The sequence below is a fragment of the Phacochoerus africanus genome, chromosome 1, assembly GCF_016906955.1.
Source record: "Phacochoerus africanus isolate WHEZ1 chromosome 1, ROS_Pafr_v1, whole genome shotgun sequence".
NCBI classification, from domain to species: Eukaryota; Metazoa; Chordata; class Mammalia; order Artiodactyla; family Suidae; genus Phacochoerus; species Phacochoerus africanus.
In genome coordinates this window covers 201857216-201868930 of record NC_062544.1, presented here as the reverse complement: position 1 = coordinate 201868930, position 11715 = coordinate 201857216, and the positions used below count along the sequence as shown (strand labels likewise).

Genomic DNA, 11715 nt, shown 5'->3' with positions numbered 1-11715 from the left:
TGTGGCATAGGTCGCAGATGCCCTAAAAAGAAGGAAAAAAAAGAAGATGTATATTTAAATCCAGGATCCAAACAAGAATTATGCACTCAATATTGTGCTAACAAATTCAGTTTCTGCTAGTGTTGATTTGTTGCTAGTCTCTAGAGACTCAGACTCTACCCACACGTACAAGGGACAGCATAGTATTTTGTATGTGATAGGGCTTGAGTTAGAAACCTGATGCTGGACACAACTCATGGTGGCTGCTGGTAAGTATGAATATGCCTCCTATTTCTGATGTTTCCTTGCATCAGCCTTACACACCTGCCTTTTCTCCATCCTTACATCCCTCGTCATTCTGCCTCAGGGACAATGGTGAGTGAGGAAATAGAAATGGTGTGTGTGGCCCAGCTTCCACCTCTCTTCTTCCTTTGGTTTTCTGCTTTTGCAATTCTGGGGGTGAGGTGTGGGTGGAGGCTGGCCCTGGTTCAGTGTCACCACAAATGTGCAGCTAACCTGCCGATTAAACAGTTTGACTCCCCAACATAGCTAGCACACAGGTATTTGGTCCTCATTTCTTAACTCTTTTTCTTCTCAGTTGGTCCATCTCCAGGATAAGGGGGAAAACACTGCTGTTTATTGGGCTCCTCAAAACACCTCAATTATCAGGGAGACACTTGGATCTGAAACTTGACCGTCCACCTGCACAGTGAACAACTCCTGTTGTATAGGTCTGTTCAGGACACCAAGTTACAATTTGGAAGATGGCTATATCTACATAGATTCATGTAAAAGAAACATGATGTTGGAATTCCTGTTGTGGCTCAGGGGGTTAAGAACCCAACATAGTGCCTATGAGGACACAGGCTCGATCCCTGGCTTTGTTCAGTGGGTTAAGGATCCAGCATTGCCGCAAGCTGCAGTGTAGGTCACAGATGCAGCTTGGTTCCTGTGTTGCTGTGGCTGTGGTGTAGGCTGGCAGCTGCTGCTCCAATTCGACCCCTAGCCTGGGAACTTCCATATGCCACAGGTGTGGCCATACGAAGGAAAAAACAAACAAAAAACAAAACAAAACAAAAACTAAAGAAACATGGTGTTGCTAAAGATATATTAGCATTAAATGAATCGGGCTTTCCCCACTCTAGAGACATTGCTATTGAGTTCACCAGTGCTAGCTGTGAGAAAGAGAGTACTCCCCCTGCTTACATGCACAGAGAACATCTTTTTTAAAGGACTCTATTTGGAAAAAAAAAATATTGTTCACTGTGGAAAACTTGGGAAAAACAGAAGAGCACAAAGAATAAAACAAAAAACATATAGAAGCTTTTCACCCAGAAATAACCACTTTCAATGTGTTGGTACATTGATTTATATCTTCAACCCAAACTTCTCCGTTGAACTCTAGACAGTGTATCAAATAGCTCACCTGATAGCACATCTTGAATGTCTCAGTCTCTTCAGACTCAGCATGACCAAGAATAAACTCATACTCTTCTCCAAATCTGTTCCTTTTCCAGTTTTACCCATATCAGAGTGTTGGTAGTGCCATGTATTCTGTTATTCATACTAGAAACCTAGGCCATTCTTGAAAATTCCCTTTCCTTTACTCTCCCTATTCAAATCTTATTGTTTTTAACTTTCATATATGCCTCATATTCATCAGCTTGTTTCTATCCCCAGCCCTCTTTCCCAGTCCATGCTGCCACCTTAGGCCACCTGGGTTACTGTGATGGATTCCACACTGATCCCCTTTTCTTCCTGCTCATCCATGCTGGCTCCTAGTGATTTGTCCTCCATATAGAGACAGGTATTTTTAGGTGCAAATCTGATTTTTTATTTTATTTTTTAATAGCTGCACCTGTGGCATATACAAGTCCTGTGCTAGGGGCTGAATCAGAGCTGCATCTGAGGCCTACCCCATAGCATACCAGCAATACCAAATCCTTAACCCAGGAGTGAGGCCAGGGGTCTAATCCACATCCTCATACAGACAATGTTGGGTCCTTAACCCGCTGAGCCACAATGTGAACTCCTGATTTGTTTTTTCTTTTCTTTTTTTTTTTTAGGCAAGAAATAGCTTTATTGAGATAGGACATTTGTGAGAAATGCAAGCTGGCAGGCAGGCAAGGAGGCTCTGCCCTGATTTGTTTTTTCATTATTATTTTTTTACGGACACACCTGTAGCATATGGAAGTTCCCAGGCCAGGGACTGACTCCAAGCTGTGAACTACAACATAGCTGTGGCAATGCCAGATCCTTTAGTTCACTGTACCAGGCTGGGGATTGAACCCACACCTACACAGTGGCCTAAGCTGCCACAATCAGCTTTTTTTTTTTTTTTTTTTTGTCTTTTTGCCTTTTCTAGGGCCCCACCTGCGGCATATGGAGGTTCCCAGGCTAGGGGTCTAATCGGAGATGTAGCCGCTGGCCTATGCCAGAGCCACAGCAACACAGGATCCTTAACCCACGGAGCAAGGCCAGGGATCCAACCTGCAACCTCATGGTTCCTAGTCGGATTCGTTAACCGCTGAGCCATGACGGGAACTCCCACAATAGGATTCTTAACCAGCCGTGCCACATTGGGAATTCCTCAAGTGCAGATTTGATTATATCTTACATATCCTACCCTCAGCTGCTCTCCCAACCCCTCAGGGGTACAGACAAAACTCCTCAATGTGGCTTGTAAGACCATATGTGGTCTGGCCCTACCTACCTCTACAGCCTCATTCCACACTATTCTCTACCCAGCTTTTTTTCACTCCAACCACGTGGCCTCCTTCCAGTTCCTTATACTTGCTGTGGCCCCTCCTCACTGGTCTTTGTCCATGCTGTAGCCTCTGCCTGGACAACACTTCACACAGGTACTGTATTCTCATCTGTCACAGCTCAGTCATCCGAGAAGCCCTTGCTGACTTCTCTGACCAGGTCACATGGCCCCTGAAGAAGTTTACCACCAAGTGCATTTCCTTCTGACACTTAAAATGACTGCAGTGTGTGTGTTGGTCTCCCTCACTAGACGGAAAGCTCCTTGAAGGTAGGAACTGTGTCACCTTTTGCTCACCCTTGTCTCCTGAATACCTAGAGCATACTCAGGAAACATTTGATGAATGAATGATTACCTTTCCTTCTGTTACTTTTTCACATTTGCAAAAATAGAAACATCCTGTACCTATCATTTCATAACTTATTCCCCATCCCCCAACACACACTTAGCAATAAGCAAACACTTGGAGGCCATTTTTGTTGATAAAACACTCTGGAATTTTTGATGTTTCCACTTTTCTCCTTGACTTTTCATTTGGAAAGCCCACTTCCAGGTTGGACATATCAGCAAACCTGAATTAGCACTGGCTCCAGCTATGATAGCTGCTCTTTTTTCAGGGCCTGTGTCTGCACCTGGCAACATCCCAGGTCTGTGGAGGAAGAGTAGCACAGGGGTTAGTGTGTACAGGTCAGACAGGTGAGCTTCACCCAACTGCTCTGCTTCTGTTCCAGTGAGGCCCATTTGAAAATAATGAACAAACTCTCAATCAAGCTCCTTCAAGAAAAGTGGGATCTAGTCAGAAATCCCTCAAATCCAAGAGTGGAGCTGTAACTAGAGCTAGAAGGCAGATCCAGATTCAGAGTGACTCCGGGACTTCAACAACAGGGGCCTGTGCCTCGCCACTGTTTCAGGGTGACCTGTCTCAGCTACCATCTACATGTCAGCTCCAGCCTCCTCTTTAACCTTCCAAGCCCCTCTGCTTACTTACAGTTTTGCTCTTCAGAAGTTTGGTTTGCAAATGGCTTTACCCTGCGATGGTTCTGACTTTATCTATGGTATCTAGATATATCTTTTTGCTTTCTATTTATTTATTTTTTCTTTTTTGGCAGTCCCACAGCACATGGAGTTCCCAGGCCAGGGATCAGACCTGAGACACAAGCCCTATGCTGCAGCTGCAGCAACAAAGGATCCTTTTAACTCGCTGTGCTGGACTAGGGATTAAACCTGTGTCCTGGGGCAATAGAGATGCCGCCAATCCTGTTGCACCACAGTGGGAACTCCTTGCTCCTTATTTTGGCTCTTAAATGGCAAACTCTATGTTTCTTATTTCGGATTCGAGAGACTCTTGAGTTGTCCCATCTGATCTTTTTGAGCTAGCTGTACCTGTCCTTGAACGAATCTCTCTGTGCACTTGGCTATCTTTGGATAGGGGCACCCACTCTTGTCAGGAACAAGGGGCAGCAGCGGAGTGGTGTAGTACCAAAGGGGCAGGCTGGGAACTTTCCATTAGAAAAGGGCCTGGGGAGATCAGATGCTGTAATTGACTTAAACAGGACAGCTTGTGTGACCTGGAACAAAGCACCCAGCTTCAATTTTGAGGCTTGATTTCCTCAGCTGGAAACAATTCACTTTATCAAATTATCAGGATATAAGGAAATAAGATGAGATAAAGCACACAGGACATTTAACCTAGTAACCTCTCAACAACGACACTCTTCATAGTAATAGTATCATCTACAATATATTAATATGTTTATAGCTAATACATAATATATATTTGAATTCATTCTTTGAAAATAATATATTTTATATTATAAATAAAATATATATATGTTTGAAATAATGTATTTTCAAATTACCTCTTTTATCTGGGTTACTTCTGGGAACAGTTTCCCAGATGGATAAATACTTCTACAACTTGTGACTCTGGGTAGAATATTATTTCTGACGCACAGGGTGGAGTGATGGAATGTTTATTTCCCTGGAGAGATGGTGGTCTATGGGCCCCTCTACACTGACTATATGGAAATGATCCAAGATAACACGGACACAATAAATTGCCTGCAGTTACTAACAAAGGCCATTGTACTGAAGGAGCTTTTTGGTCTGGAGCCAGAAGCCCAATTTAGAATGAAATACACATACTTTCTTTTCTACGGAAAGGTTTGAATAATAATAGCTAATACTTACATAGCTCTCTGCTTACTATATGCCAGGCATTGTGCTAAAGCCTTCATAATGCATTGAAATGGACACTGTTATTGACTCCAATTTACAGATAAAGGAACTGAGATGTTGATCTGCTTTTTAAAATCCTTTCAATACACCATAATCAACTGACCTTGCTTTAACCTTATGCTCATCTCTAGTCTTTCATCCTCTGAGCACCATGGTTGGTATTGCTGTTCTTCCAGGACTGGAGTCTTGCTTTGCTTTTCTGATTTCTTCCCAGAGCCAACACTTTTCCATGAACTCCAAACTTTATTTTTATGACATCACAAATTCACAGGGACTGGGTTCCAGCAGTTCAAGCTGCTTTCCACTGGTTCTCACAAAGTGTGCTTCTTTAGGAGGAGCAGGCTGGTGCTTCTGTTGAGCCCAAGTACTTTTCTCTCAGCTTCCTTCTTTTTCCAATTGCTTTCCTGTGCATGTTTCAGGAAGCTCTCTCTGCTCTTAGAGGGCTTGATATGCTTAGTATGCACATTAGTTCTCATGGCAAGAATCTTTACTTCTTTGTTTATAGCAATGCCAACAGCATGCTGGGCAACACTAGACTTGCCCAGTTTCGCCATGGGAATGTTTGTGGGGAATTCCTTTTTTTTTTTTTTTCTTGTCTTTTTAGGACTGTACCTGTGGCACATGGAAGTTCCCAGGCTAAGGATTCAATCGGAGCTGTAGCTGCTGGCCTACGTCAAAGCCATGGCAAAGCCAGATTCAAGCTACATCTGTGATTCACCACAGCTTACCGCAATGCTGGATCCTTAACCCACTGAGCAAGGCCAGGGATCGAACCCATGTCATCATGGATCGTTACTGCTGAGTCACAACAGGAACTCCTGGAATTCCTTTTTTGAACATGAAGTCTGCAATATCACCTTTGTTGTAGATTCCCATGGATGTGGCTGAAGGAACAATTCCATGTTTTCTAAAAGGCGTAGAGAACATACAGAGGGTGCCTCTCTTCTTTGCCTTTGTGTCGGTCATTTTGGCAAATTGCTGGAAGATGGCAATCCCAGCTAAAAAAAAAAAAAACAGCCCCTTAATATCTTGAACAAGGTTGGCCAAGAGGCAAACTAGGGCACAAAGTCATAATAGGATAAGGAGAAGAGGCTACATGAAGTTAAATGACTCAAAAATCAGTATCTACTGAGAAATTCCCTTTATAAGAAAACTTGACTTGATCTCAAGGCAGGTATAGAAGAAGCTTGATGGTGCCAAGTTGAGCTGCAGATGTGGCTTCCATAGCAAATATTTAGAGGTGGTAGCAACAATAGGGTCTGTAGAGGAAGGGTGGAATGCTGGTTAGCGTGTGGGTCATATGGAAGAGCATCCTAACACAGCTCTGTCTCTGTTTCAGTGAAGCCGGTTTAGAGCTAAGGATCAGAGGCTCAATCAAGTTACCTTGGGAAAAGGGCAATTTAGGCAGAGCTTCCCTGCAATTCAATGGTACAGTCTTAAGTGGAGTTGGAAGGCAGTATAGACTCAAGGTGGCATCAGGACCTGAACAGTGTAAAGGGGAAGGTGGTTTATTAGTTGTGCACTGGTTTAAAAAAAAAAAAAAAAAGGGCCCTGATTTGTAGCACTTATCATTCTGTGGTGTAAATGCTCCTACCATGGCCAGTTTCAACCAATATGATGTTATTGAATTCAAAGTTGGGAAGAAATGCATGTAGTCCAATCTCTCCAACTTTGATTCTTTTTTAAAGTTTCCAAATCTTCAACAAGGTGATTTATTATTATTTTATAATTGGAAAAAAATCTAACAAAAGTTATTTTAAAAAAAGAAATGGAAATAAACAAATGGGACTTAAAAGCTTTTGCATAGCAAAGGAAACCATTAACAAAATCAAAAGACAACTTACTGAATGGGAGAAAATATTTGCAAATGATATAAACTATAAGGGGTTAATATCCAAAATATATAAAGATTTCATACAATTCAATATCAGAAAAACAAATAACTCAGTTTAAAAATTGGGAGAAGACCTAAATAGACATTTTTCTAAAGGAGATATAAAGATAGCCAATAAAAAGATGCTCAACATCACTAATCATCAGAGAAATGCAAATTAAAATCATGGTGAAACATCACTTCACATCTGTTAGAATGACTATCATCAAAAAGACCACAAATAACTGGAATTCTCACTGTGGTGAAGTGAGTTGGGAGTCTGACTGCAGCAGCTTGACCTGCAGAGGTGCAGGTTCAAGCCCCAGCCTGACACAGTGGGCTAAAGGATCTGGCATTGCTGCAGCTGTGGCGTGGGTCGCAGATGTGTCTTGGTTTCAAATCCTAGCCAGGAACTTACATATGCTGCAAGAGCGGCCATGAAAAAAGAAAAGGAAAAGATCACGAATAAAAAATGTCGGTGAGGACGTGGAGAAAGGGAATCTTTTTTTTTTTTTTTACTAATTTAGGTTATTTTCTTTTTCTTTTCTTTTTTTATTTTTTAATTTTTTTTTTATTTTCCCACTGTACAGCAAGGGAGTCAGGTTATCCTTACATGTATACATTACAATTACATTTTTTCCCCCACTCTGAGAAAGGGAATCTTAATGCTCTGTTGGTGGGAAGGTAAATTTGTGCAGCCCCTATGGAAAACGGTATGGAGATTCCTCAAAAAACTAAAAAGAGAACTAGCACATGGTCCAGCAATCCCACTCCTAGGTATATATTAGAAAACTAGGAGTTCCTGTCGTGGCGCAGTGGTTAATGAATCCGACTAGGAACCATGAGGTTGCGGGTTCGGTCCCTGCCCTTGCTCAGTGGGTTAACGATCCGGCGTTGCCCTGAGCTGTGGTGTAGGTTGCAGATGCAGCTCGGATCCCGCGTTGCTGTGGTTCTGGCGTAGGCCGGTGGCTACAGCTCCGATTCAACCCCTGGCCTTGGGAACCTCCATATGCCGAGGGAGCGGCCCAAGAAATAGCAACAACAACAACAACAAAAAAGACAAAAGACAAAAAAAAGAAAACTAAAATACTGATTTTATTTATTTATTTTTTTGTCTTTTTGCCATTTTCTTGGGCTGCTCTTGCGGCATATGGAGGTTCCCAGGCTAGGCGTCTAATCGGAGCTATAGCCACCAGCCTATGCCAGAGCCACAACAACGCTGGATCTGAGCCGCATCTGCAACCTACACCACAGCTCACGGCAACGCCGGATCATTAACCCACTGAGCAAGGGCAGGGACCGAACCCGCAACCTCATGGTTCCTAGTCGGATTCGTTAACCACTGGGCAACGACGGGAACTCCTAAAGTACTGATTTTAAAAGGTACATGCACCCCATGATCATAGCAGCATTATTTACAATTGTCAAGATATGGAAGTAACCTAAATGCCCATCAACAGATGAAAAGATAAAGCAGATGTGGTCTATATATGTGTAGATAGATATATAGCTAGATAGATGGATAAAGAGATATTACGGGCCATAAAAAAAAAATAAAAGAAATTCTGCCATTTGCAACAATGTGGATGGACCTAAGGGTTATTATGCTTAGTGAAAAAAGTCAGAAAAAAACAAATACTCTGTTATCACTTATATGTAGAATCTAAAACATAAAATGAATGAATGTAAGAAAACAGAAACAGACCTAAGGGTTATTATACTTAGTGAAAAAAGTCAGACAAAAACAAATACTCTATGTTATCACTTATATGTAGAATCTAAAACATAAAATGAATGAATATAAGAAAACAGTGATTGCCTGTGGGGAGAGGGAGGGAGTGAGGGAGAGGACAGACAGGGGTATGGGATTAAGAGTTACAAACTACTATGTATAAGCAACAAAGATATATCCTACAACACAGGGAAATAGAGCCATTATTTTGTAACAACTTTAAATGGAGTATAATGTATAATAATATTGAATCACTGTGTTGTACAACTGAAACTAATATAATATTGTAAATCAACTATTCTTCAATTAAAAATATTTTAAAAATAGAAAGAGATATCTGGGCTGCGGAGTGGTATATTAAGGACAAACTTCCCTGATTTCACCATTTGTTGAGGGTCAGTCTTAGCTTTTGCCATCAGTCGCCTCCATTGACTCCTGGGGCTACCCTAAGGGCTTACTGGTTTGTTTGGGCTCACAGCTGCCTTTAAGAAGGCACTTCCAAATTTTGACTCCCTGTTTTTTCTTTTTCTTTTTCACAGCTGCACCTGTGGCGTATGGTAATTCCAGGGCTAGGGGCCGAATTGGGGCTGCAGCTGCCAGCCTACATACACCACAGCCCCAGCAATGCTGGGTCTGAGCTGCTTCTGTGACCTACATCACAGCTTGCTGCAACACTGTAACCTCAACCCACTCAGTAAGGCCAGTATCAAAACCACATCCTTATAGACACTATGCCAGGTTCTTAACTGGCTGAGACACAATAGGAACTTCTTGACTCCCTATTTTGTGGACATTATTTCAGAGAGAGGTTGGTCAGAATTGTCTGCTTGGGGTCTAGGGAACACCTGGCCTACCTTAAGTTCAGATCTGCAGAGGCCATTCCAGGGTGATGCTCAAGGACCAGACTAGGTAGCCCTGAATAGAATGTTTTGAAAAACTGTGACCATGTACATGACAAGCCTTTCACTATACTGACTAAAAATGAAAAGCTGTCTAGATAAAATATGTGCTATATGTGGAATGCGTGAGAGAAAATAAAACCTTGACAAATCTTTTTTAAAAATATCCTCTTCAGGGAGTTCCCGTCGTGGCGCAGTGGTTAACGAATCCGACTAGGAACCATGAGGTTGCGGGTTCGGTCCCTGCCCTTGCTCAGTGGGTTAACGATCCGGCGTTGCCCTGAGCTGTGGTGTAGGTTGCAGACGTGGCTCGGATCCCGCATTGCTGTGGCTCTGGCGTAGGCCGGTGGCTACCGCTCCGATTCAACCCCTAGCCTGGGAACCTCCATATGCCGCGGGAGCAGCCCAAGAAATAGCAACAACAACAACAACAAAAAGACAAAAAAGACAAAAAAAATATATCCTCTTCAATTATGGAACAGTGGCCTCTGGACTTGGCCCTACCCTCAGATTTTGGTTTCCGGGCTCCCCACTTAGATCAGCCTCGGACTCCTTCTCAGGCAATTTTCCAACTTCCTGTTTGTGATTCAGGCAGGCCCCCAACTCATTGTTCTCTATGAAAGCATTTACCTTTTGTTACTATTATGCTGAAACATTGTTGTCTAGAGGAGTTGACCTGAGGGGTCTAGGGCTGGACATTTGATGGGCACGAGTCTAGGAGTGTTGGGCAGTCTTGAATCAGGAAAGGAGGAAGAGGTCAGGCCAGTAGCATCTGGCGGATGGGAGTGGGAGAGGCTAGAGCACTCTACCTGTGAGCTAGGGATACACAGGTAAACCCTGACCTGAAGTAGAAGCTGCAGGTTCTGTCCTCTGGGCCATCCAGAAGGATGGTCCAGGACAGAAGCTAATTTTTTTGAGGCATGAATGTATCTCCAGTGGCCTCCCACTTACAAGTAAGACACAGGTGAAGTCCTGCTCATGCTACTTCAGCCTGGGATGGTGGATACAACACTGGCTCAGGTGTTGCATGTCTTGAGCTGTAGTCACATTTCAGCTGCTAACCAGCTATGTGACTTAATCATCTGGGTTTGTTTTTTGATCTGTTGTTTGAGGTAATTATAGGCCCGCGTGAAATGGCTCTAAGGATTAGAGAATCCATATTGGGCTTGCCTGTAACTCCTTCCTGTTGACTCTGATTCACTGGAGGCATCGTCCAGCTTCTTCTATTGGATGACCTTTAAAACCCCAGGTCAGAGTTTTCCCCTTCCCCTTTGTTAAACTTCTGTACAGATTCTTTCAGGTTCTCAAAGAAAATGCCCTGGGAGCAAATCATCAGCATTACTTGGGAACTTGATAGAAATGTAAATTCTTAGGCCCCACCCTAGACCCATCAAATCAGAAAATCTGAGCTCCAAGTAACACAGATGCATGCTCTGCTTTTAGCATCACTGCCAGAGAGCTTGGGTCCAAATCCCCTCAGTGGCCTGGTGTCTTACAATTGTAGCCCCCTTTCCAACCCCTCCCCAGTCACACACCTCGTCCTCTGGTTATACTTAATAGTAGGTAGTTCTCCAAATACAAGCTCTCTGAATCAGAGAAAGGACAGTTCGTTACTCACAGACCATCTTCATACTAGGTTCCTGCATCCCAGTCCGTATGGGTGATATGGTAAGAACCTGCTGCTGCCCTGTGAGTGAATGGGGCTGTTGAACCTCAGGAGAGGACCCCTAAAATTATGAGACTCAGCTTGTACAGGGCAGCTGGCACATTGGCTTACTCTCTCCTGCAGAAAGAAGGAGAGAAAAAGAGAGAGGGGTTGGAGCTATTATTTGGGAATGTAAAGAAATCCTCTCTGGGGAGAGGAGTGGACAGTCTACCTTTTCTTTACTACCATGCAGTATAAGCAAATGGCTTCAGGGGAAACAAGTCCCTAAATCTCCCTGGAGCAATACACTATCTCTAACTTTTGAGGCATGTCTTAAATTCAATCTCCCTTTAGCCAAGCACCTCAGTGCTCTTTGTTCAGAAAGCCCGGATCATGCAGCCACATGAAAATATTCATGGGTAATTATCTTCTAACAATGCGAGGGCAGAAACCACAAATGTCAACCTGTGACTTGTTCAGAAGCCCAATATACACAGAGCGTAGCTCAGAGAATGCTAGACAGATGCCTGGGAAATAGAAATGTAGGTGTGAAAGGATGGGGGCAGGAATGAGATAAGGGGAAGA

At 43.1% G+C, this 11715-nt stretch overlaps 1 pseudogene; it reads right to left on the bottom strand.

The window, feature by feature from the left end:
* Nucleotides 1-3305: 3305 nt before the first annotated feature.
* LOC125112872 (60S ribosomal protein L21-like) lies at nucleotides 3306-5950 on the bottom strand (annotated as a pseudogene).
* Between the last annotated feature and the right edge of the window lie 5765 nt (nucleotides 5951-11715).